The sequence below is a fragment of the Aotus nancymaae genome, unplaced genomic scaffold (genome assembly GCF_030222135.1).
Source record: "Aotus nancymaae isolate 86718 unplaced genomic scaffold, 86718_ANA_hifiasm-v0.15.2.pri h1tg000007l, whole genome shotgun sequence".
NCBI lineage: Eukaryota > Metazoa > Chordata > Mammalia > Primates > Aotidae > Aotus > Aotus nancymaae.
The window spans coordinates 13,608,754-13,635,181 of NW_026988418.1; the positions used below are offsets into that span (position 1 = coordinate 13,608,754).

At 44.4% G+C, this 26,428-nt stretch overlaps 1 pseudogene; it reads left to right on the plus strand.

The window, feature by feature from the left end:
- Window positions 1-10,057: 10,057 nt before the first annotated feature.
- LOC105704993 (keratin, type II cytoskeletal 8-like) lies at window positions 10,058-11,467 on the plus strand (annotated as a pseudogene).
- The last annotated feature ends 14,961 nt before the right edge of the window (window positions 11,468-26,428 follow it).

The window sequence follows — 26,428 nt, forward strand, 5'->3', positions numbered from 1 at the left end:
CTTGCATGAAGACAGAGTTCTGGGCACTAGGAAACTGAGAGTGGGCTAAAAAGAAACGGGGGGAAATGATTGAGATTCAGCTTCTGGGCTCATCGCTTTCTCAGAGTCTCAGTTTTCTCATCTGTGAGTTGAGGCTAATCATCTGTGATAAGCTCATTCCTAGCTCACAGAACTGTTAAGGGAATTGGATAGGATAATGGCTGTGAATTCTCTTTGTAAGTGGATTCATGGTACAAACGTGAGTTTACAATAATAAAGTCCAGTTTTCCTTATGCTCAATCACTTATCCCCATTCAGGAATACAACTACACTTTTGCTTGTTTACACCTATCATTTTATCATCATGGGTATTTTTTTTATTGTATACAATTTCTGTAAGGTAGATAGGACAGGTATCCTCCCATTCTATAGACAAGAAATCAGGAGCCCAGAGACGTGACTCAAATATAATCCAGGGCATTTTCTTCTGCATCAAGCTCTCTATATAGGAGGAATAAAAACAATTAACATATATATTGCTTTATTAGTTTATAATTGACAAAGTACTTTTCCTTAGATGTTTGTTGATTATCCCTGCAACCCTGGAAAAGGGAAAAGTTGCCCCTCATTTTATGAGACAACTGATAGTCCCAGAAGCAGGAGCAGCAAGCACAATGCTACACAATCAGAAAGAGACAAAGCCAGAACTGGAACTCAGTCCTTCCAGTTGCTTCTCTCCAGTGTCCAGCTCAAGCCATTCATAGGCAGAAATTCTTTCTGTGGTTTCAGAAGTTGGGAAATGGATTTTAGCTTTTGGTTTCTGATCTTGATTGAGTATGACTAGTTGAAGTGAAGTCTTTTGAACTTCGAGTGTGCTACTCTATAAATGGGTACCCCTCCTCTGCAACTGCTCTGAGCCCCACATAGATTCCATCATTGCCTGTGACACTTGAATGTACCTGTTTATTTCCATGTCTCACCTTCTACTAGCCTGAGAACCCTCTGAGAGCAGAGACTCTCTATCTTACCCGTCCTGTGGCCCCAGTGTCTACTCATAAAAGCCTGCCATAAATGACTTTATAGTATTATACAAGTCACTCATTGATTTAGATTTCTGTTCTCCTATCTATAAAATGAAGGAGTAGTGGGAGGAGCAATCTCTCTCTAAGATTCTTCCAGCATGAAAACTTGGATTTCTTGAGAATTACGTTTCCTCTACCTATCAAAATCTTAGTCACCTTCCAGTGCCAGATCAGCTCCCATCTGCTCTTAGAGAATTTCCCTAAACCCTGACAGGCCTTTGGGGCCAAAGCAGTGACTATCTGAACCATTCATCAGACTTTAGCCAAAACCACCTCATTCTATTACCTGTTTCCTGAGTACGTGTACCTTGTTTTCACACATTGGATTGTGTAGATTATTCCCACAACTGTATTGTAGCTTCAGAGCAGGAGTCACATACTAACCTTCTATTTTTCCCTCCCTATGTGCTAACTTCAGCCTTGAGTTCATGGATGGGAATCAGGAGAGCTGGGACCTACTTCTAGCTTCTTCATTGACTCTCTTTAGACCCCTGACCCTTAGTTTCCTTTGGTGTAAAACAGGACTAACATGACCTATGCTTAAGATTATTGTGAGAATCAATTTGAATAACAAGTAAAAGCACTTTGTAAATTATAATAATCTTACAAAGGATTGTGCAGTGTAATTGGTACTCTGGTATGGCTGTTATTGAGTACCAACGGCACTATGGTACTATGGACTATGGAAGAATAAAAACATGCATGTTTTTACTTATTTTAGTTTATTCTTTCATTGAAGTTTTCCAAGTATTAAAAGAGATTCCAGGTGAATAAGACATGGCCTCTACCCTGAAAGGCTTCACTGACTACAGTGAAGATCTGAATTTAGTCAGAGACTTGGGCTTGAATCTCAGTTCTGTCACTTACAAGTTTTGTGACCTTGGGTCAAGTCATTTTACCTCTCTAAAATCCAGTTTTCTTACCTTTATGAGAAGGGTGACCCAGGCCATCCCTTCCAGCTCTAAAAGTCTCGGGTTTCATAAGCATAAGAAAAATCATGACAACTTTCAAACTCCAGTAGATCAGGGTAGTGGAGAAGGATACATGATTAACTTCTGAGTGATGCTGTCATGCACAGGAAACAGAAAAGTGTACCATGCCTTAAGTGGAAGACACTGTCCTCAAATAGCAGATCTCATGAGCACCACCAGGCTCTGGCCTGGCTGTGCCCTTTATCGAGGCCGTGAGGCAGAGGCTGTTTCAGCACCATGGATAGCTCCATAGTGCTGCCCCTATGGCCTGGAGCCTAAACAGGCCTTTCCACCACCAACCAGATGTTCCTGCTTCCTCAGCCAGCTTAAGGCTAAAACAAACCTTTTCAACCAGGGTTTATCAGAGTTTCTAAATTACATACTGGGAAGAAATTTAATTGGTTTAATTAAGAAAGTTTATTTCATGGTAATTCAGTTTTGTTATGCTGCAAGACTTAATGTGTCCTCTGGTGGGAGCGTCTGTTATAAATATTCATTGCCTCACTCAAATACCCTCTCCTGGCCCTAATCTCCCTCCCCTACCCCATAGAGTTTGAAAATGTGTCTGAAGAATATTGAGGAAAGTGAGGCCTTCCTGAGCAAGGACATCAGTCCAGGACAAGGTCAACTGAATTCAGTGTGGAAAGGATAGAAGGTTGGAGCTAAAAGGGACTTTACAGCTATAGTGTGCTGCTCCTGCATCTTCCCAAATAGGGAACTTGGGCTTGGAAGGGAAATGAGAAAGGGTAGGTAACACACTTAGTCAATGGCAGAGCTAGACGTAGGGACCAAGTCTCCTGATTTCCAATCCACTGCTTTTGTCTCACAAATTCTGAGGCCTAAACAGGAAGTTAACTTGTCCTAAGCCACATTCAAACCCATCTACCTCCATTCTTCTGCAGGATTCCCCAAGCCCTGAGAAACATGCAACCTCTGCTGGATTACCTCCAGTGAAAAACAGCTTAGTATTACATTTGTGCACCTAACGCAATTCATAGTAAGGGGATGAAATTGAAATTTGACATTACTTTTCCTTGAAGGAGTTTATAGTCTAGTTGGGGAAAGGACATAAAATGAAAATAAGAGGCATAAATGACAATAATGGGCCAAGCTTGGTGGCTCATACATTTAATCCCAACACTTTGGGAGGCCAACATGGGTGGATCACTTAAGGGGTTCAAGACCAGCCTGGCCAACATGGTAAAACCCCATTTCTACTAAAAATACAAAAATTAGCTGGCTTTGCTAATGCACACCTGTAATCCCAGCTACTTAGGAGGCTGAGGCATGAGAATCACTTGAACCCAGTAGGCAGAGATTGCAGTGAGCCGAGATCATACCATTGCACTCCAGCCTGGGCAACAGAGCAAGATCCTGTCTCAAAAAATCAAATAAAAATAAATGATAATAATGATCACCCCTTATGCATTGCTCAAACTACTCAGTTTCTCTACTGTGTCCTGTGCCTTTGTACATGGACACCATTCCCAAATACAGCTGCTTTGTCAACCCCAACTCATTCTTCAAGACCCTGGAAAATCTTTCTAAACTCTCCCCTGACATACACAACCATGACTAAGTCCTTCTCTTCTGAATGCCCCACTACCTGTGAAGCACTTAGTCACGTTTGTGTGTGTCAGGGGAGAGGTTGGAAATACTATCCTCTACCATCCTTTCTCATAGCATTTATCATGCTGAACAGTTACTTTTTTTACTTGTCTGTCTCCCTACCAGGGTAAGCTCCTTGGACTCAGCAGTGCCAAGAGCATTGTCTGGCAAAGACTAGAAGTTCAGCAAATAGTAGCTAAATGGATGAGTATGAAACTGATTTAATGTGGAGTTTCAGCTCACTGGGTTATAAACCCAGAATAGTTTTATTTTTCCAATAATTGCTACCAACTGTGCTCTGTTGAGCCCTCCTTTTTCCTGCTGGGTAGCAGACTGCCTTAACAAACTCAATCTGAGACCATAACTTTTCAGTCACTTTCAGCTATTAGAACAGTTTCATTGGGTTCTTTAGGATTCAATCCTATTTACTTATATTTTGTATGCTTATGTTTGATTCAAAGTTATTCCTACCCAGCCCCTGTTATTCTCTGCCTCCTCCCCTCACCATCCCTAATCCAGTTCCAGCATCTACTCACACTCACCTCCTCCCTCTTCCACTGCTCTGGCATTGGGGTTTGAGAAGAGAGACAGGAGTATCAGACTTCTGGTGTAACAGCTCACAGTGAGACAGTCCTCTCCTAATTGTGCCCTAGCTGCTGACCTGATTTGTTGTCTGTGGACTGCTTACAGGTGCAGGGTAGACCCCTATAAACTCTACTGATAGGGGCCCTCCCTGACCAGCTCATATGTACTGCCAATCCCAATTGAGCTTTGCCTCATTATTGACTGACACCTACCATCACAGTCTCACAAACCCAGTCCCCTGATGCCCCTCACTGTATGAGGTCTCTCATCTCATTCAATCTCTGCGGGGAAGAAAGCCTTGTCCCTTTTGTCTGGCCAAACCACCACTCTTCTCTCTCCATGCTCTTCTTTTACTATGGCAGAACGAGGCCAGGTAGTTAAATAAGAAACACAATGTCAGTCTACTTTTCCTTGGGGAAAAGTTCAATCCTTTGTCTCTCCCAGGGAAATGGGACAGGAGAAAACAGCTTTTTCTCCTCTTGTAGGGAGAAGAGGTCATAGTACGGCTGGTTTTTAAAACCAGGAGCCCCTCAGCTAGTCCTGTGAGAAGGTGGGCACCATGACTCTCAGTCAGTCTCTTTAACACGTAAAAACTTTGTGCCTTTTTTTTTCAAGCATAAACTTTAGGTGTCAATTTCTAGTTCAGGGCAGGGGGGATGATATACTGTACAGTTCACTCTATTGTTCACACTATTTCTTGGAATTGAGGCTAGCACAAGAGAGGTTCTGAAAACAGTGTTCCTTGTGGGTAAACAGAAAAAACTTCCTTAAAGCAACAGTCTGAAGTTGAACCTTGAAGATTAGAAAGAATTAGAATTACTGAAGAAAAAAGGCAATCTCAGCATGGGGAAGAGGAAAAGGAATCATCATGACATTGTTCAGGAGATAACACAGTGTTCAGCACATAGTAGACACTGAACAAATAAAATGAATTAAACTGCTCCACTTGCAACTAGAAGCTCTTTCTAAAAAACAAGAAAAAAGCAGGGACTGTGTAGCTGGACAGGCTGAGTTCAGACCACCACCCTCCAATTAATTTGGCATTTTCTCTAAGTCATTTGATCTCTCTGAGCCTTTCTTCCCCAGATTTTTTTAAAAGGATAATAAAACCATTTAGAGAATTATTATGAGAACTAACAAGGTGCATAACACATTGTAGCTGATAAAATGCCATGTGTCCACCAAATAGATTTATTTTCCTCCTAGGCACACAGTTGCCACAAGGAACCAGGAGTCTGAATTCTGGTCAGTAGAATGTGGGCAGAAGTGAGGCATGCCACTTCTAGCCTTGGCCCCTAAACCTCCCAAACAACCGTCCACACTTTTCTCTTGCCCCTGTCAATGAGGCTGAAAGTGAAAGAATCCAGGAAGGTAAAGTTAGAAAAGATCTGTTCCCAAGAGCCACTTGGTCTACCACTGGCTATGGTGGTTGAGAAATAATTTTGTTGTTTAATCCACTGGGATTTGAAGGTTGCGTGCTCCAACAGCAAGCACTTTACTTCAACTAATACACACATATAAAGTACTTGGTAAATGTTGGCCATTATTGTTAATCATATTTTTATATCACTCTTTAGTTCACAAGTACTTTTTATTTCTTCATATAATTGATTCTCACAGTGCCCTTGTAAATGAGTATGGAGAAAAGAGAATACTGCCCCATTTTATAAATGAGGAATCTGAGATCAAAACACACAGTGAATGGAGGCACCCACTAATTACACACAAGCAAGGAAGTCACATGACCAAGACAAAAACCATTATACTTGACTGAAGGCCTCTCTTATTCTGCCTGAATCTGAACAGTTGTTCTGCTGGGTCACATTACCAGATCTAGCCCCACTGGGACCTTTCTAGTCCACAAAGCAACAGTGCCAGGTAGAAACCCAAATTTCTTAGGGTCAGTGGCAAAATAGAAGAAGTTAGTAATTCCCAACAAGCCTTCAGTATAAGCAGATAGACTGAATATCAGATACTAAAGTCAGGTGAGGTAACATCATCATTGATTCAGAAGACCATATGCCACCATGGAAAGAATGAGGAGATGTGGATTCTAGTTGTAGTTCTACCATCATCTTGCTGAGCAACCTTTGGCAAGTCACTGTGCCTCTCTGAACTTCAGCTCTGAATCAAAGTCTATAGTGCAACATCAGGACTAGGGATCAGACTTTCCCGGGAGGACTGGAGCCCCCTTGGTTGCAGAGTGGTAGCATATCCCACCTCCAGGGGACCTCTGGGTTTCCCCTCAGAGGCCAGCTAAGAGTGAGCCAGCTCCAGCCCGCACCCTCACCCCATGCAGCTCCTCATGCTCCAAAATCCCAGGCAAAAGGCATCTGTCACCAAAACAAGTGGCCCGCCCTTCCACCGGGTAGCAAGAGCTGGGAACAAATGGTGTTTTGTCTAAACAATTGTTTCCAACAGCAATTCGTTTTCCAGGATGGCTTTTCTTTTTTTATTATGTTGGTTCCCTAATTAGGTTGAGACACAAAAATAATTTCTAATATACAGATAACAAATGCCTCCATCTAAGGGAATCAGCTGCCCTCAAACTGCCAACCCTGGTGAATCACGACCTGCCAGGGATGGAGGAGCCTCAGAACCAGAGACCACAAGGTGGGATCCTAAAAGGAGAGGGTCTTGCAAAAGGTCACACACAAATTAGAGACCAGAGACAATGCACTCTTGACTCTGAGTGTACTGTCTGGCTGGTAACTTACTTATATAAATATTATCATTATTGTCATTACTATTGTTATTATTTTAGAACCAGACAGAGCTAGTCTTGAACTCTGGGTCTCTCTTTACTAGTTCTATGCCCCTTTTTAAGTATCAATTTTTTTTATCTGCAAAATGGGTAAATAACTTCCATCATCTCAGGATAATCAAATGAAAAAAACTATGTAAATTGCCAGGCCCTTAGTAAGAAACCTAACATTCTTAATTAACATTTACAAATAAGTAGAAAAAGACCCAGAGGAAAAAAATAGCACTATGGTTAAGAGCACAGATCTACAGCTGGACTGTAGGTATTTGAACCCAGTTTACTGTTTATTAGCTGTGTAGCCTTAGGCAAACTACTTACCCTCTAGCACCTGTTTCTTCATCCTCCAAATGTAGATGACAATGATTATTATGATAGTGATGATGGTGGTGATAATTCATATGTCATAGGGTTGTATGAGAATAGATGCATACAGTAAGTATTATAAAAGTGCTAGCGATTATTAATTCCAATTTTGCCTCACTCCTGCTAGGTCCTGAACTCAAGTTTCAAGCTCTGAGTCCTGAGCTCCTCCTGGCCTCTGACAACAGCTGCCTAGGCCATGGGACAGAGTGAGGAGAGAGGGGTCTTCCCCAGCTTTCCACCAGCCCTGCCTCAGTTCTGTGCCAGATCTTGCTCTCCCATCTCTTGATTGTGTGACTTGAGCAAGTCCCCAGGCCTCTCTGAGTCTCCTCGCCTCCTCTATAAAGGGGGTACAATAATTTTTGCCCTCCCACCTTCCAGGTCACAATGAGAACCTGGTGTGAAAATTCTTTGAACGCTGAGCAGGAGTGAAGCAAAATTGGAATTCATAATCACTAACACTTTTATAATACTTACTGTATACATCTATTCTCATATAGCCCCATGATACATGAATTATCACCACCACAATCCATATCATAATCATCATTATCATCCGCATTTGGAAGATGGAGAAACCGATGTGCTAGATGGTAAAAAGTGCTAGTGGCTGAAAGCGGACCTATGAGTCACATGAACCAACGTGATGAGTGACAGCAGATAACTGCACGGCTAGCTCCAAAGATGGGCAGGAAAAGCAAAGGGCGATAACTTCAACTGAATTGATTTCACCTGTAGGGCCATTAACTTAATGCCTCCCACTTGGTTCGGAGCAAAGCCAAGCCTGGCTACAGCTACTTGCGCCTATTGCCTCTGCTGCACAGAAGATTAGAGAGAAGAGAGCCAGAGAGGAGGAGGCCAGTCAGGGTCAGGACTCAGGTAAGATGAGCAAGGTGCCTAGGACGCAAAATTTAAGGAGGCCCCCACCCTCCAGATTGTGCAAGTGCCTCCCTGGTGCCTCACTTGCCTTACCCTAGCCCTGACCCTGAGATGAAAATAGACCCCAGCCTGGGGATCAGGACTCCTGTGTTGAGGTCCTGGTTCTGCAACTTGCCAGGCAATTATGGAACTGTATTTACCTCTTCCCAAAAATAGAGGTGTGTATCCCTACAATCAAGAGTGATGTGAGGACTAGATGAGAGGTGCTGAGCTCACGCAGTAATGGCAGCCTTTAGTGACCACCTGCTCTGCAGATAAGGCGATATGCTAACTGCTCTCAACGTCAAGTGGGCTGCGCTCACCAGCCTCTCCTTTACCCCCACTCCATAGCCCAACCTGCTTGTTCACTCTCAGTCCAGGCCTCACACCCCTGCACAGGCTGCTCTTACCTTCTCTCCAGGCCACGGGGATCCTCCCCTTCTCATCCCCGCCTGTCCCAGTCTTCTACCTTTCTTCCTCTAATCACCAAGCTCCTCCTTGCATCCCTGCCCCATTAGCTCCACAGGACACACATGAGCTGCTCTTGCCTGGGAACCATTTTCTGTTTTCTGGCCTCAGATATCCAGCAAGAAGAGTGTTATCGACTTAATTGTGTCCCCCTAGAATTCATTTGTTGAAGCTGTAACCCCCAATGTGACTTTATTTAGAAATAGGACCTTTAAGGAGCTAATTAAGGTTAAATGAGGTCACAAGGATAGCGCCCTAATCCAATAGGACTAGTATCCTTTTAAGAAGAGGAAGAGATGCCAGGAGTGTGCACTCACAGAGAAAAGGCCCTGTGGGGACACAACCATGTGCCCATCTACAAACCAGGAAGAGGGGCCTCACCAGAAACCAACCCTGATGGCATCTCCATTTTGGACTTGCAGCCTCCTGAACTGTGAGAAAATTAAGTTCTGTGGTTTAAGCCTGTGGTATTCTGTTATGGCAGCCTGCGCAGGCTGATACAAAGGGCCTGTGTCACATTTCACATGTGATCTTGGATGGTCATTTCCTTTCTCCAAGACTCTTTCTATAACTGAGAACAGGAGTTAGCATGGCTGGAGGCAAATTAGGAATGTTCTCACCTTGAGAAGGTGATGCTCAAAACCGACTAGATACCGGCAGGAAGGGTGAATTCTTTGCTGGGTGGTTTTCCACCAGCAAAGCCACAAATGCTTGAAAGAGCTGAACTGCACTGCCAGGGAAGAAGCTATGCGTGATGAGCCTGAATGGCAGGGCCAGGTTGTGGGGGTCCTCCTAAGCCATGAAAAGGGCTGTCTCCTTTCTGAGGGCAGAAAGGAGCCACTGAAGAGTTTTGAAGAAGAGAGTGACATGGTCTGTGCTTTAGAAGGGCCGCTCTGCCTGCTATGTGGGACCTGTATTGGAAAGGCAGGGAGGAAGGTGACTGGAAAGCCCAACATGGGGTGCTGCAGGAGGAGGGGCAGTGTGAATGACACCAGGAGACAGAATGGATGGGATGTGCTTGTCTGGATGGGGTCAGGGAGGTTAGGAATGTTGTATCCCATTCCCTACTCATGCAGTGGCTTGGTGGGCTGGACTGGGGTAGAGAGCGGCCTATGGATGTGGGCTGGACTGGGGTAGAGAGCGGCCTATGGAGAGCAGCCTACATTGGGGGGTTGGGGGGCTGTTTTCCACCCCAGCACAAACAAAATGCTAGGTACATGATAGATGCTTGAAAAATATTGGCTTGACCAAGAAGCAGCTTATCTGCTCCTTCTGGAATCTCTGCCTGGTTCAGCCCACCTACCTCCCCTCCTGCCTCCACCATGTCCATCACGGTGACCCAGAAGTCCTACAAGGTGTCCACCTCTGGACCCCAGACCTTCAGCAGCCGCTTCTACATGAGTGGACCTGATACCCGCATCAGCTCCTCAAGCTTCTCCTGAGTGTGCAGCAACAGCAGCTTCGGGGTGGCCTGGGTGGAAGCTATGGTGGGGCCAGCAGCATGGGAGGCATCACCACCATCATGGTCAACCAGAGCCTACTAAGCCCCCTTAACCTGGAGGTGGACCCCAACATCCAGGCCATGCGCACCCAGGAGAAGGAGTAGATCAAGACCCTCAACAACAAGTTTGCCTCCTTCATAGACAAGGTACGGTTCCTGGGGCAGCAGAGCAAGATGCTGGAGACCAAGTGGAGCCTCCTGCAGCAGCAAAAGGCAGCTCAGAGCAATATGGACAACAGGTTCGAGAGCTACATCAACAACCTTCGGCAGCAGCTAGAGACTGGGCCAGGAGAAGCTGAAGCTGGAGGCGGAGCTTGGCAACATGAGGGGCTGGAGAAAAAGTATGAGGATGAGATCAATAAGCGTACAGAGATGGAGAGTGAATTTGTCCTCATCAAGAAGGATGTGGATGAAGCTTACATGAACAAGGTGGAGCTGGAGTCTCACCTGGAAGGGCTGACTGACGAGATCAACTTCCTCAGGCAGCTGCATGAAGAGGAGACGTGGGAGCTGCAGTCCCAGATCTCAGATGTGTCTGTGGTGCTGTCCATGGACAACAGCGCTTCCTAGACACGGACAGCATCATTGCTGTACAAGGACATCACCAACCACAGCCGGGCTGAGGTGGAGAATATGTACCACATCAAGTGTAAGGAGCTGCAGACGCAGGCTGGGAAGCACAGGGATGATTTGTGGCGTGCAAAGCCAGATCTCCGAGATGAACCGGAATATCAGCCCACTCCAGGCTGAGATTGAGGGCCTCACATGACAGAGGGCTTCCCTGGAGGCCACCATCACAGATGCCAAGCAGCGTGGGGAGCTGGCCATTAAGGATGCCAATGCCAAGCTATCTGAGCTGGAGGCCGCCCTGCAGCAGGCCAAGCAGGACATGGCACGGCAGCTGTCTGAGTACGAGGAGCTGATGAATGTCAAACTGGCCCTGGACATTGAGATCATCACCTACAGGAAGCTGCTGGAGGGCAAGGAGAGCCAGCTGGAGTCTGGGATGCAGAACATGAGTATCCATACGAAGACCACCAGCAACTATGCAGGTGGGCTGAGCTTGGTCTATGGAGGCCTCACAAGCCCCAGCCTAGGCTCCAGCTTTGGCTCTGGCATGGGCTCCAGCTCCTTGAGCCGCACCAGCTCCACCAGAGGCATGGTTGTGAAGGAGATCGAGACTCGAGATGGGAAGCTGGTGTTCGAGTTCTCTGACATCCTGCCCAAGTGAACAGCTGTGGCAGCCCCCCGCAGCCTGCCCCTCCTGCAGCTGCCCCAGAGCAGGGAAGGAGGCCACTGTGCAGGGGAGCACAGGGAACGGGAGACCCACCTGAGGCTCAGCCCTAGCCTTCAGCCGACCCGGGGAAGTTTACTGCCTGGGGACCCCCACTTGCCCATGCCTCCAGCTACAAAACAATTCAATTGCTTTTTTTGGTTTTTGTTGTTGTTGTTGTTGTTGTTGTCTTATCCAAAATAAAACCTCAGCTATCTCTGCCAAAAAATAATACATATATATTGGCTCAATAAATAAATATGAATAAATGAAATGTTAAGGTTACCACCTTAGTTACACTCTTGGTCTAAAATGGAATCTCAGCTCCCAATGATGAAGCTGGCAATCCCTTCAATTATCTCTTTGACCTTTCAACCAGCCATACCCCAGCAGGACCAGAACCAGAACTCAGATCCTCCTATTCAGGGAACATTTGCTATGGGACTGATGCTTTCCCACTCAATACCTCATTTAATTCCTGCAACGACCATCTGAGGGAGAGGAGATCAGCCCCATTTTAGAGATGAGGAAACTGGGACTCAGAGAGGCTCAGTAGCTGGTTCCAGGCCACCTTCCTTCACTCCATCCCATGATTTCTTGTTTCCTTGAAGGCTGTGAACTCTTCACCTTTGATAGAGAACAAGAACAAATTCCTGGAAGTCCTCTGCTGCACCATTTAGCTGAAAAATATTTCTTTAAAAAGATATCCTGTCATCTTCTCCTTTTTTCTTCATATTTCAGAGTCTTGGGCTACAGCTCTTAACTTAATCTGCTGGAAAATATAGCCTAGCCATGTATCCTGTCACTCTGATCTGAGGCACAGCTCTCAACCACAAATTATTTCCACTTCTCATTAAGAATATTCATTCATCACTTCCTATCCGGAGCCCAGTTATTCCTCCCTGAAACATATAATTAGAATAAAATTAAAAATTCAGAGTGTCAGAATATTTCCTGGCCTGACCCCTTATTGTCACATGGGGAAACTGAGGCCCAGAGAGGAAAACAGGTCAGCCCAGAATCACATAGCCACTCCATGGACTTAAACCCCCATCTCCTGACTCCCCCTCCCACTCTCCTCCTATAGTCCTTGGATACTGTAAATGGAATAAAAAACTACATGCAGGTCACTCTTGTCAGTTTGCTGTTTTGTTTGAGATGGATTCTATGTGGTTTCATTATCGAGGTTCTGAGCTGCCCACTGGGCTCTTCCTTCACTCACTTGCTTCTAAAAGGAAAAGAACTATGTAGCAGAAATACACACTAACACGGTAGTGTAAAGACTCCACAGAACAAGAAAAGGTGAGCAGAAAGGGATTTGGGGCAGTTGAAAAAAGGTGGGAGCCAAAGAGAAAAGAAAAAAATGTTCCCCTATTTTGAACATCTACTCATCTCAGACACTGCGTTAGAAAAGGTGCACTCACGTTCTTGTTTAATCTTCGTGTTGACCCTGTGAGGAGATTATTAAGACCCCCGTCTTAAAGATGAGCAGACTGAGGCTCAGGAGATTAAAGTAACTTGTCCAAGGTAACTTGGCAGTAGGGTGGAAGGATTCACAGTCTGTTTAACCCCAACTCCAGCACTCAGTCTGTTATACCTGGCTTTCCCTGATGCACAGATTACGTGCCCTTGGGTAAGTCTTTTCCATCTGTGGCCCTCAGTGACCCCATCTAGAAAATGAAACAAGTATAGCTTCATCATTGGAGAGAACCAAGAAAATAGAACAGTAGAGACACTGTTAGAAAGAGGCAAAGGGAGCATTGAGCCTCTCTGCCAACTAAAATCATTAACAGAAAACTCTGCTGATCAGAGCCGAGGTGGGTTTGTGCGCATATCCCCTGCCATCCCCACCCTACCTCCCAGGTGTCCACTTTAATCTGACTCAACCTCTCCCAGGTTGCTCCTTGGCTCTTTAGAATGTTCTCCCCCACCAACCCACCCCACCAAGGGTAGGGCCTCTGCTGGATTTCCTCTTCCCTTCCCTTGGCTCTGAGACTTTTGAGGCCCTCCCTTAATGCCAGCCCAGAAACAGGCTCACAACCTCCCTTCCTGCCAGGGAGGCCAGGACAGGGAAGGGAAAGAGGCAGGGAAGGGTCCCTCCCAAAATGCCCTGTGAACAGAGCTGAGTCATAACCATACTAGGTACTGCAATTTCACAGTCATTCAAGTATGTGTGAGGCCCTATGCAGGGACAGAGAAAAACAAAACTGTAAAAGAAAGAGCATTAACTTATTGAGCCTCAGTTGCCTTATCTGTAAAATGGGCACAGTGTTCCTCATTTAATCCACACACAACCCTATGAGGTAAGTGTAATTGTTAACACCCCATGGAAGTTCTGCCAAATTCATAGGAAGTGCTCAGTACAGTTATATTACACAAAAACACAATCCCTGCCCTCAAAGAGCTCCCATCTTCGTGAGGAGGGTGTGTACCCAAGAAACAATGTTTGCTACCATTCGTTAAACAACTCCTCTTTCCAGGCACTCAATCTGTGGTATTTCTAACCTTCACAGAATCCTGTAAGACAAGTCCTTGCATCTTCCCTTTGGCACCGAGGAAACTCAGGCCCCTAAAAACTTCCTTTGGGTCACTCAACTAGGATTACAAATATTAACACCTCCTCTCAGCCCACTCATTACAAAGTAGAAATCAAGAATCTCCGGAGTTGACGTCCAGGCCAAAGTCTGTATTATTCATCATTAGCTCCTTTGGAGGCCTGAGATTGGGACACTAGAAGAAATCAAGCCAGAAGGAAGTCCCAGCCAGCCAGCTGGGGGCTGGCCCAGAACTCTAAAGGCCTCCAAGGCAAGTGGGCAGCCAAGCTGGAGAGTGCCCACTTCATGGAGTTTTTAGAAGAAGCCATTTGGAAGGGCCAAGCTTGCCCCCTACAGAGCCTCTGGGAGGGTCTGGCAAGACCTACAAAGAGGCTGGGGCCATACCAGGTGGCAGAGAATTAGACCTCACCTGGTGACTGTGAAGATGGAGAGGAAGGGATGGCCTGTCAACAAGCATCCACAGGACTATTCACGTCTTCAACCCTTTGGGGGATATGAGGAAAATGCCTGAGCCCCGCCCTCCTGGAACCCTCACTTCTCTCTGTGGGAGGGACCCTAAATACAGGAGAAGGGAATAAATTATTCTTCATAACAACCCCATAATGCAAAAGTGATCAACAATCCTGATTTTCAGATGAGGAAACAAGGCTCTGAGAGGGGAAGCAATTTGCTGCAAATCACACAGATAATGACGCTAAGCCCCGCTAGTTTTTGCCCCTCTGAGCCACATCACTCATCCCCTCCTTATCCACTTTCTCTTGTTTTTATAAAAGGAGAGGAAGGAACATATGGACCTTCACTGTGGTGTTCCTATAGGCTGGCTGCATGAGATGCACTCCTAACGATTTTTAAACATACTGATCCCCAGATTCTGCACACAAAGATAATGATTCAGATGGTTTGGACAGAGCCTCCAAATCTGTACTTTTAAATAAGTTCTGAAATAATTTCCAATTTTCAGTGGTGGCTAAAAGCAAGAGGACTCCCTTGAAATATTCCATGTTTCCTACCCTAGCCCAAGGCCAGTGAGTAGCATGAAAAGGTCATTTCCCATAGCATGAGTTGAGAGTGACACTTCGTATCTTCCATGCACGCATTTTTCTCAAAGTCTATAAGAATTAAGATTTATTTATTCTCTGCCTTACTAATTCTAAGAGACCAAGTTCTATGATTCTGCGATTTTGTCCATTGGTCTGGTTAAGCAGGGGATGGTGTGGACTCTGCAGGTTCTTGCTAAAGAGTAAAGAGGAGACAGGCAGAACAGGCCTGGGGGCATTGAAAAAAGGCCTTGCCCGCTATATATCATTTGGGCAGCCTATAACACAGAAGCTAGCAGAGTGTAAGTGGTCAATGAGTACTTCTTAAGTGAATAATGTATTTATCACAGTTAGAAATGCCAGAAGACCAGTTGAAACTTGGCTAGACTTCAAGGAGAAGGAGGCCAGGCACAGTGGCTCACACCTGCACTTTGGGAGGCCAAGCCAGGAGGATCGCTTGAGCCCAGGAGTCCAAGACCAGCCTGGGCAACATAGCGAGACCCTATCTCTACCAAAAAAAAAAAGTAAATTAAAAATAAATTTAAAAGCAGAAGAATACTGAAGTATCTCCTATGACTGAGGTGCAGCTGGGCCTCAGAAATGACAGAAGCCAGGGCCTCAAATGCCCCAGGCCTCTGTCTGCATCTTGATCTTTCTGCATATCAGCATCATTCCATCCAAGGCAGAAGTGGCATTCCCCCAAACGGCACGAAATGAAACCACCTACACCTCTCAAGCCTCATATCCAACAACTCCCATCATCAGACAGACCTAGGACTTTCTTCCCTTCATTCCAGTTTGAAAATTCCCAAGGAAGCCTCCTGATCAGTCCAGCTGAGTAAGGGGTGCACCTCTGGCCAGGTGGATGGGATTAATTAGAGTCAAGATCAAGCTCATTGCTCAGAATCAGAGTCCTCACCTTTGGACAGCTGCTTCTCTGGGCTGGGGCACCTCTTAGCCCCAGAACCTGGGGCAGGAGACTGGCTAGCTAGTCACCAAATCCATTTCACTTTCCTTTTGGGAACACATATAAACTATATTCTGCAGACTCCCATGCAGATGTCCATATGTTAAGTTCTAGCCAGTGAAATGTAGGAGGAAGTGATGAGTGGCACTTCTAACCTTGGCCCATAAAAACTTCTTGCATCATCCTGTATGCTCTTTCCCCACTCGCCAGCTGGATGTCAGTGCCCAGTGTGACCCTGGAAGCCACATGGACAATGGCAGAGCCTCCATTAGTCTGCGTTACTGAATAATAGTGAGGCACAGAGTACCCTTCCTCCTCCACTGCCACTGATTGAACTTCATGTGAATGAGAAATTAACATCTATTACACTAAGCTATTCACCTTTCAGAGTTGTATCTGTTACAGTAGCTGGTGTTAAGTAGAAACCAAGGTCTTGGTTATTCCCGACTCCTTCAGGGACTTCAAAAGACTTTTGCTATGTCTCTCTGTTCCCTCTGCTTCATTCTCCTATCCAATGTCACCCACCTTTTAAGTCCAGCTCCAATCTCTCCTCCTTCATAGACACCCCATACTACAGGCTAAAATAGACCCCTCCTCTCTCTGCCCTGTGACATAGCTAACATTTACTGAGTGCTGACCATGAGCTAGGCTCTGTAGTGAGCCACCACAACCATTACCTCTTCTAATCCTGGCCACTACATCAAGTAGATGCTTCTATTCTCCCCAACTGAAAGATGAAGCACAGAGGATTAGGTCACTTGCCCAAGTTCACATAGCTAGTAAGTGGCAAAGTTAGGATTTCACCTCAGGAAGGCTGGCTCCAGAGTTCCCACCCTTAACTGTGACACGACACTGCCTCTACATACCGCCATTAATGTTCTCACACCTCCAGGAATTTCTCCTATGGTGGGATTTTTCAATGCAAATTAAATATAATGTGATCCTTTAATTAAAGAGCACAATTTATACTGAGCAGATCACAGTTAGTTATAATACAGTGAAGAAGAGGAATCTGCTACAGGGGAACTAGAGGAGGAGATGGTAGGCTCTGACGAAGGCATGTCCTGATGTCTTTAGGATGCCTCCTTAGAGGGACTCGATGCTTTGTGACTCTAGCAGAGGATGGTCAAGGTGATTGGAGGTCTGAGCTAGTGATAGTGCTGGGTGACGGTAAGAAAGGCTGTTATTCATGAGGAAGTCTAAAGCTGGATTTGCTCTGTGATGTTCATCTTTTACAGCCATACACTTATAGCTGTAAAAGCACCTTTATTATTGTCATTCCTGAAGGAAAAATAACTTTTTTATGGCAAGTCTGACACTCTCAAACCCTAACCTCATTTTCCCCATTGAAGCAATTGTCTGTGTAATTCCATTTTTTATAATACAAGATTTCTTAGGAATGCAAACTCCACATCCTAAGAGAGCACAGCACACAACTGGTGTTCTTCAAGATGTCCATCTCCCCCTGACTGAGCTCCCCAAGGGTAAACCTAGGTCAGCTCCATAGCTGGGGCCTTGGAAACCAGCACGGAGACCAGCCCAGAGCCCGGCACGGAGCAGGTGCCCAACAGCTAAACAGAGGCAGCTAGGTGCTGCCTCTGCCACCACCCACCATCCCTCCTGAAACCCACCCTTTATTTCTCTTCTCTGTCATGTCTTTTGGCAAATGTAACATCTCCAGCTGGTTTAACCTACCCTGATCTGTCTTCAGCAAACAGCCTGACTCATTGCATACCAGCATTGCCCAGAGCCCTTATTCATGTGAAATCAACACACACCACCTCACAGTGCCACCACTACCATTACAAAACTCTTAGCAGCTCATAAAGAACTGAGTTCAAATCCCACCTCTCCTTGCCACCAAGGAACCTAGGTGGCAAGCCCTGGATCACACAGGTCCCACAGACCCCACCAGCTCCTTCCTGCTTTCATACGTAATTAATTTAGCAGACCCCAGAGGTTCCCTCAAGGCAGGAAATAGTGCCCTGAGGGGAGGGCAGGTAGTTCTCATGGTGACCAAGGGTTTGAATAGGCCTGCTACGTCTACAAACTTAGATCCTGTGAACTAGACCTGCCCTTTGCCTCAATTTCTCTCTAAAAGCCCAAGACCACATTAGCCATGAGATGGTGACACTTCTGCTCTGGTGACACCACTGACAGTCCTGCACCAAGAGCTGGAAGCACTAGGCATTACCTTCTATTCATACAGTCAGCATCTGTGTGACTTTGACTTCCCCTCTCTTAGCCTCCATTTCCTCACCTGTCCTTCTCCAGGGATGCTAACACCTGCTTTGCACAGTTATTCAAGGATCCCATGACCTATTGTGCATAAAGTACCTAACATAGTACCTGGTCCACAAAGTAAATGGAAACTATTTGAAGATGATGATGATGGTGATGATGATGATGATGATAAAAATTTCTTCTCACCAGAGTGGGACCAAGGCCTCAGCAGGATTTGGGGCCCACTTGAATAAGCACTGAGCATGTTTATCCTGATGGGTCAGGGGACGCTATTAGAAACCAGGGTGAACCCAGGTGTCACTGAAGGTTATTATGCCCAAATCTGCCCTGCCTTCACCTTCTTCAAGTTCCTGAGTGAAGAAAGTAACCAGGACAATAATTAGAAAATAGGAAGTTAAGTGACACTGATTTTTAACAGAGGCTTTGGCCCCAAACCCAGTGCTGAAAATTGAGCTGACCGATGGGGAAGGCTCCTTACCTGGATAAGGTGAACCCTTCTGGTCAGAACCTGCGCAGGCCCCTCAACTGATTAGTTCAGCCCATGACCAAATGGAAGTCCCAAACCTTGGCAACACAGCCCCTCTGCACCTAGATAAACAGAGAAGGAGACCAAGGGTGAAGGAGAGAGGCTGACCAGTGTCTTAAGAAGAGCAGGGATGCAGCCCAGACTGCAGCTGGGGGAGAAAGAAAGGCCACAGCCATGGGCTGACCTTAGTCACTTCTGAAATCTCTAGAAACCCATGGCCCAGAAAAGATCCCTCAGAACAGCTCTCCTCTGAAGGACAATAGAGGGACCCCCAGATTCCCCTAGGGCTCCCGGGTGAGCCCAGTCCTCTGCAGCTGGCATGGGAGCTGCAGCATATGCTCCAGGCCCTGAGCCCTTGCACTTCATTTCTTGCTGTCCCTGTGTCTCTGCTCCAGCCAGGCTAGCCCCTTGATGGCTAGGGCAGGCAATGAGACCCGGCTCTAAGGATTCGCACAGACACTGTGCCTTGGGATCCAACCCAAATCCTTCAATCTTGTATTTCAGCCCCACGACTCTCCTCCCTACAGCACCAGGCACAGTGCGCCTCCATTCCACTCATCCATATCCCATCTTCCCATGCTTATTCCAAGCTCTGTTGCCCCCAAGAAGCCCGCCCTGTCTGTCCCAGTCCCCTCCCACTTCTGAGCCCTCACCATCCTTTCTCTCTGGTGCCTCATTTAATAGATCACCCATAAAATCCTTTATCAAAGAACACCTTGTATTGTTCTATCTTTACACAGGGCCCTGATTCCCCAGCTCTAGAGAAAGCCCCTTGAGCTCTTAATCTGGCCAAGCCTCAGTTTCCTCATATGTAAAACAGAGACATTGACAACTATTAGACTTTTAGCACCCACTCTGTTCCAGGCCCAATATTAGGGGTTGCGGGGAATACAAGAATGAAAATGCATAGTCTCTGATGTCAAGGAGCGACTGGACATTCATAACAAGAACCCAAGGTGATGTGCAGTAGAGGGACAAAGCAGGGACAAGCCTTGGGTGGTGAGGGTTCCGGGGAGGGAAAGATGTGAGCAGGCTTCTTGGAAGAAGTAGTATTTGAGCTGTCATGAGAGATGACTGGTTTCCAACAGGCAGATGTGAGATAGAGAGGGCATTCAAGGTAGAAAGATATCATGGGCAAAAACATGGAGTGGGGAAATTTCAGGGCCTGTTTGGGAAAGTAGATATTTCCATTTGCCTAGAATATGTGGTACCAGTAAGGCTGTAAAGGAAATCACCAAGTGATTTCAGCCTTTGGAGTAAAGCACCTTGAGTGGAAGCATGATAAACTTGTTCCTACTCTGTTGAGGGGGGAGAAAAAGGCCTTTGAAAGTTTTTGAAGAAGACCAAGGATAACATGAGCAAAATATCTTCATAGAAAGATTAATCTGGCAGGGTGAGAAGAATGGATTAAAATGGGAAGAAACTGGGGCACAGATAGGTCACAATGGAATGCCATTTCACATTCACTAGATGAATCAAAATTAGAATGTCTAATAACACCAAGTGTTACGGAAGATATGAAGGAGTGGAAATTCTCAGACACTAGTGGTTGAGTATTCATTACCACAGCCATTTTGGAAAATGATTTGGCATTATCTTATACAGCTAAATATTTGCATATGTTCTCTGCAATCCTATAATCCAGCAATTTCACCCCTAGACCAGTATTCTCCAGAGAAGCAATTCTCAAAATGGGGTCCATGGACTTGAGATTTTTTCAGGGGATCCATGAGGTCAAAACTATTTTCATAATATATTTGAAAAATATTATTTGACTTTTTCACACTTGTCTCATAGTGTACAGTATTTTTCAGAGGACGCATGATGTATGATATCGCAACAGAACATGGATACAGATATGAGAATTCAGCTGTCTTCTGTTAAGTCAGACATTAAAGAAATTTGCAAAAATGTCAACAATGTCACTCTTTTCCATTTATTTTATCTCAGAAAATAGTTATTTTTTATTTAAACCGTGTGATTTATGTTAACATATAATGAGTTTCTTATCATCTTTTTAAAATGATTTAATAAATATGTTTTTCTCAGTTTTAATTTCTAATATAGTGAATATCTTTGGGTATAACTCACATAAACAAAAGCTCTTTGGGATCCTGAGACTAAAATGTTTAATAATCACTGCCCCACACAAACTCCTGTACATTCTTCTGAGGCTGTAAACAAGCAGGCCTGTAACAGGACTGTCTTAGCTAAATATTTGTAGTAGCAAAAGCTGAACATAACACAAATGTCCACAGACAGAAAAATGGATAAAATAAATTGTGGTACAGTCACACAATGGTATATTATACAGCACTAAAAGTAAATGAACTGCAGCTTTAAAACAAATAGATAAATCTTAGAAAAATACATTGGTAAAAGCAAGACAGATCCAGAAGACAACAAGCATTACATCATTTTTACAAAGATCAAAACAAACTAAGCTAAACATATATACTTAAGAATACATACATATGTGACAAAATGTTTTTAAGCAAGAAAATAATAAATACACATTCCACCCTCTTGGGTGGAGTCTGAAGATTAAGTTAAAGGAGGAGTACATACCTGTTGTTGATAATGTTCCAATTCTTAAGTTGGGTTGTGGCTGATAGGCAGCCATTTTATTATGATGCTTCATAATTACATAATGATACATATACTATTTTGTAGGTACCAAATATAATCTTAAAAAGATAATAAACCCCTAGCACCCAGACTGTGGCCTCTAAATATCATTTCCTACTAAAAAAACAAAAAGGTTCCTTGGAGAGGCGGATTGCAGTTCTGGAGCAGGAAATGTACAAAATGGTGTATCTTGTCATTCTAGAAAGCAGGGAAGCTAGCAGAGACTACTGGGATCCTAATCAAAATGGCTTGGAAGCCAAGTTGAAGAGATTTCCCTTAGCCAAAAACAGGATAATTTGAGTGTCAATAAGGATAAAAACTGAAATGGATTGAAACATATCTCATGTATTTAAACCCATATGAACTCATTATGAATTCATAATGACACAAAGTAATCTCATCGGTCACCTTTGGATAATGCTAGAGAACAAATGCATTATTTTTAAAACTGGAAACAAATGGGAAGAATTGAGCATTTACCCTGCCTTTCCTGAATGAACAGTACCTCAGGGTAACCAAGTAGTTTATGAAAAGATGTTACCCTTTATAAAAGTCCAGCTAACAAACAAAAAAACGATAAACTATTATGGTTAGGTGCAGTGGCTCACACCTGTAATTCCAGCACTTCAGGAGGCCAAGGTAGGCAGATCACTTGAGCCCAGGAGTTCAAGACCAGCCTGGGCAACATGGTGAAACTTCATCTCTACAAAAAATAAAAATAAATAAATAAATAAAAATTAGCTTGCCGTGGTGGTGCATGCTGTAGTCCCAGCTATTCAGGAGATTTAGGAGGAGGATCACCTGAGCTGGAGAAGTCGAGGCAGCAGTGAGCCGTGATCATGCCACTGCATTGGAGCAAGACCTTGTCTCAAAAAAAAAAGAAGAGAAAAATTATTACTAATATGCAAATTCTGAAGAAACAATGGATCTAGTCAACGATCATCAATAGCTGCTAATAACAAAAAGAGAGATGACAATTAGGCAGTTTGTGCTTCTTAGTAAAAGTTCACAGCACCACCTCTGAAGCATTCTTGCCAAAATCAAATCTGAATCTGATGAGACCTCTAGATTCAACTAGTGATATACAGAAAATTCAGCGAACAGATGAACACATCAAACACCACCATGGGACAAATTCAGCAAAATCCAAATGTGGAAAACAGTATAAACAGCCCAGTTTCCTCAACAAATACAGAGCAGAGGAAAAATAAGAAGAGGGATGAGCGCATACATTAAAAACTAATAAAGACACTATCAGCCAATTGCAACATATGAATTATTGGGATCCTGAAATAAACAAATTGTAAAACAATAAAATAAAATTATAAGTTAACCTAAGAAGTTTAAACACTACATATTTTATAATATTAGGGAATTTTTTGTTATTTTTAGGTATGGTAATGACATTATAATTATATATTTTAATGCATCATTATATTGATAGATGTGATGATATGCTGTTTGGGTTTTGTTTCAAAATAACCTGGAGGCAGGATAGGATGGGAATAGCAGGCAGCAGCAGATGAAACACGATTGGCCACGGGCTGATAACTGTTGAAACTCACTGACAGGTACATGGGGTTCATCATGTTATTCTCTCGATTGTTGTATAAGTTTGAATTTTCCACAATAAAACTTTTATTAGAAAGCAAAGACAAAATAAAAATATTTCCAAACAATAACAAAAGACAGATAATGAGGAAGCAGGAAGGAGTTGCAATTGTTCAGATGGAGGCCGGTGATGCCATGAAGACAGAGCAGAAGCAACCTGGAAATGCTGACTCTGAGATGCCACACACCCTTGTTTAAGCATCCAACCAGAAATCAGTGCATCGTGGAAAGATCATCTCTGGGTCACCAAAGAAAAACATCAAAACTAAACAAACAAACAAGTTCCAGCGCTGCCATGGAGATCCCGTCCTTAATGCTTTTTATTCTGGAAAGTGGTTGTTTATCTCTCCCTTGTGTTTCCTGTCCACAAGCCAGATCTGCTTCTGTGACAAACAGTTTCCTCAGTCCCATGGTGACTCAAATGTGATGCAGCAGTCGGTACCTTGGAAACCATCGGAAAAGGGAGGAGACCCTGATCGGGGTTCCAGAGTGCTTCTCAGGTTAAACAACTTTACCTCTCTTGACAGAGAGAAACTGAAGCCTACAGAGCTGAGATCACTCATCAGTGCCCAGTAGAGCCACCTGAGAAAGCAGGGAATGGAGAGTCAGAGGACCCTGGAGCTGAGCCCTGCCCTGCACTCCCTGGGCAGGTGACCCTAGAAAGCCTTTGATTCCTCGTATGCAAGGTGGGGCCTGCAGTCACACATGCTTCACACAGTAACACGCAAGCACACATGGCGTGTAAACTGCTGAGCACCTTACAATTCCTGGATGGTGTTTATTTATTATTTAGACAATTCAAGCCTGGTGCCTCCTACCCAGGGCCATTCCACTGCAGCATCACCAACTAAAGACAGGACCTGAGCATCTACTCAATACCAAAAATGAGTCTTCTCTCCTTTGTTTCCTGGTCTTGTGTGAGACACTATCACAGTCTTCTCTTTGCCAATGAATCCTGCCCCAAAATAGCCTGTGAACTGAGTCTCCACTACCTGAACAGGCGCCAGAATGAGCACGGACTATGGCCTCTGCCTTATATTGGGCTTCCTAGAGACAGATTCTGGAACTAAGAGTTGTGTGCGGAAGATTCATTGGAGTGTTCTTTGGAGTTGCACCTGCAGCTGGGCAGGGGGCCAAACTGATCATTAATGAATTGCAACCTCTCATCCTATCCTAAATGGAATTTTGTCTCAAGTTGGGGGAAGAGGGCTGGGCTTTTATACCCCTGCCTCAGCCAATCATGGCCACGGCCATCCCCGAAAGGAAAAGTGTGCTAGAGTGAGGCAGTTCCCATAGCCAAGGGCAATTTCCAGTGAGCTGCCACAGGACCAGTCAGCAACCAATATCCTCAGCAGGTGGGGGGTGCTGTGTCAAACCTAGAGAGGGGATCTAGACAGAAGCACCACAGTGTCCACTACAGCCTCAGACAGACCTGAGCTTCACACTTGCTTCTGTCACTTACAGCTGTGTCACCTTTGTGGAGATCATAATAGGCTCTGCTGCTTACTGGATATTGGGAGTCTCAAATAAAAAAGACTGGATAAAAATAAACTGGATAAAAATGGAACTTTAAGGCTTATCTCCTTGCCTTCTCTATACCCTCTCCCCTTAAAATGACAGGAAAAGAGAAGATATAAACCCAGGAGGACAGGAAGAAAGGAAGAAGAGTCATTTATGGATGAGAGAGTTCAACAAATTTCTATAAGATTAAAGGGAGATGGACGCATGAGTGGTAGAAGCCACAACACAACCTAAGCTTTTATGATCCACCAACACTGGGTGAGCATTCTTGGAAGAGCCACACTTGCTGTTCTCTCTACAAACATTATGGGCTGAAAACCTTGTCAGGTAGGCTGTTCCTTCGAATGCCCAAACATGTCTCTTCCAGTTAACTGTCTGCTTTCCCAGAAACAACTGCTTATTCCCAAACTTGTTTATGCCAATGGTACTTGCTTTTGTAATTATGTGATTCCATTTAATATTAATAAACCAATAAAATATGATTGTGAAAAGGGAGTTTTTTTATGAAAGCTATGTTGAACATTTTGAAAGACTCAATGAAAGCAGATTGCCATTTTTTAAAAAATGTTTATCTGAGTTACAGACAAGCAGCTGTAACAGACTAGGAGGAAATCACATAAATCTAGAAGGTATCTGTACTCATATTGTTCCATAAGTGTCTTTTAAGTTTTAGTTGCACAATAAAGAAGGTGAACCCGGAAACGGTAGACAATGTTTTATGCATTGGGATTTGTGCAAGAAAGACCTTATAGAATTCCAACTAACAGGCCCATACTCAAAGAAAGTGGAATAGGCATCTGTAGCTTTCAGTCAAAATAAAATAAAATCATTTTTAATGATTTCTTGCTTGACACACTTTTTTTTTGATTAGCCAACTGCTTTCTATTGAGTTAGATAAGACCTGCAGAAGATGTACCAATGAGAAGAAAGGCAACTGCCTCTAGAGGGGGTAAAGGGCATGAGATTTGAAGGCCAGAAAGGACTGAAAACAGCAGGATTAACTGAGAATCTGCCAGGGATCAGCCAGATCCCCCTGCCCCAGCCCTCTTCCCACTCTATAAAGAACATGGCAGTGACTCCAGACCTATCACTATATTCCAGGTTAAAAACTTTACATAAATAAACTCAACAACTCATGCAGTACTATTCTTATTAGGCCTAATTTACAGATAGGAAACAGGCAGAGAAAAATTAAGTGATTTGTCCATGGTCATATAGCTAGAAAGTGGCACAGCTCAGATTCAAACCTAAGTAGTCTGGCTCCAAAATCCATCCTCTTCACTATATCCATCCTGCCTTACTGGAGAAAGAGAGCAGTCCCAGAGAAAAGAACTCCCCTTGTTGATATTTATGTCTCCCCCCCAAAAAAAGGCCAGGACCTGTCTGGTCCACCCAAAGGGAAATCAGCACCATCTGCCTTCACAGGACATCAATGCCAGTCAACTTCCTGGACACTTATCCTTAACTATGGACAAAAGTCAAGGACCAGTACAGAGTAAAAAAGCCTCCACCCAGCAGGAGGAGAGATGCAGGGCCACAGAGAGACTGCAAGAAAGCAACCAAACAAAAGAGGGAAGCAGGAGGACACAGAGATAAGTCAACAAACAGGAGGAAAAAAAATCACTATTGGTATTCTCAGAGAGACAAATACAGAGGCTATGTTGTAGAGGGGAGGGGAAAGAAGAACTGAGAATAAACAAGTATGATAGCTGAAATTAAAACTTCAATAGAAGGGTTGGGACATATATATAAGGGATAATCTACAGAGTAGAAGAGAAAGGCAAGGAGAAGGGAAATACAGAAAAGTGAAAAGACACAGGAAAATCAGTG